Source organism: Octopus bimaculoides, chromosome 12, assembly GCF_001194135.2.
Source record: "Octopus bimaculoides isolate UCB-OBI-ISO-001 chromosome 12, ASM119413v2, whole genome shotgun sequence".
NCBI classification, from domain to species: domain Eukaryota; kingdom Metazoa; phylum Mollusca; class Cephalopoda; order Octopoda; family Octopodidae; genus Octopus; species Octopus bimaculoides.
The window spans coordinates 5,208,092-5,209,084 of NC_068992.1; positions in this window are offsets into that span (position 1 = coordinate 5,208,092).

Below are 993 nucleotides of genomic sequence, written 5' to 3' on the forward strand. Positions count from 1 at the left end.
ATATATATATATATATATATATATATATATACACAAATTTATTTATATATATATGTTCATACATTTACATATAATAATATATCTTAATAGATATACATATATGTGTGTCTGTGTGTGTTTGTCTTTGTGTGTATGTGCGGTATATGATGTTTATATACTCATGTGCCTGTTGACATATTTATGTTTGTGTGTGCGTATGTGTGTGTCTGTGCTGAAGTGCAATCGCGTGGGGATTTTTTTGCGTGTGCGTATGTTTGCGTGAATGAATATTTCTGTTTTCTCAGCTGATCTGGTAGCTCCCAGCAGAAGTATATCAATCTCTGTTCTCTTAATATTGTCTTCATCCAGGCGAGACATCTGTAGCCATGTCTCTTATTCTTGCCACTTACTCGAACTTAGCAACATATTACAAATCATCGCATTTTATGTCTGTTTTCTTATTCCGTTAATATGAAGCTCGTTTATTTCATTTCAATCTCAAATGCCTGTAGATCAATCTGTCTTTCTAATGTTAGGATTTCACCATCTATCAAACCAATTCTGTAGTCGCTGTTTACACCTATTTCAATGATATCTAATAGAGATCACTTCAAACATACTTCTCATTGTAGAAATTACATGCAATTTACTAATATGAAATGCTAGTCTTTTGTAGATTATTTTCCTTCGATTCCTGCTGCAATATTTTCACCACAATCTCGTTTACTTGTCACAACAGCAATAAATATATTCCGATTTGTTATTTCTACCGCATTCAATCAACCTCTCTCTTTCTTTCTTAGTGTCTTTTTATCACAGATATATGTGCGTGCGTGTATGCATGCGTGTGTGCATGCGTGTGAGTGTGAGTGTGTTTATACATGTATTCACATACATATATATACGTACATGTATATATACGTGTGTGTATATGTATATCATATATTTATTTCTATTGATGCATATACATAGATATACATATATGTATGTATATATATATATATATATATATAT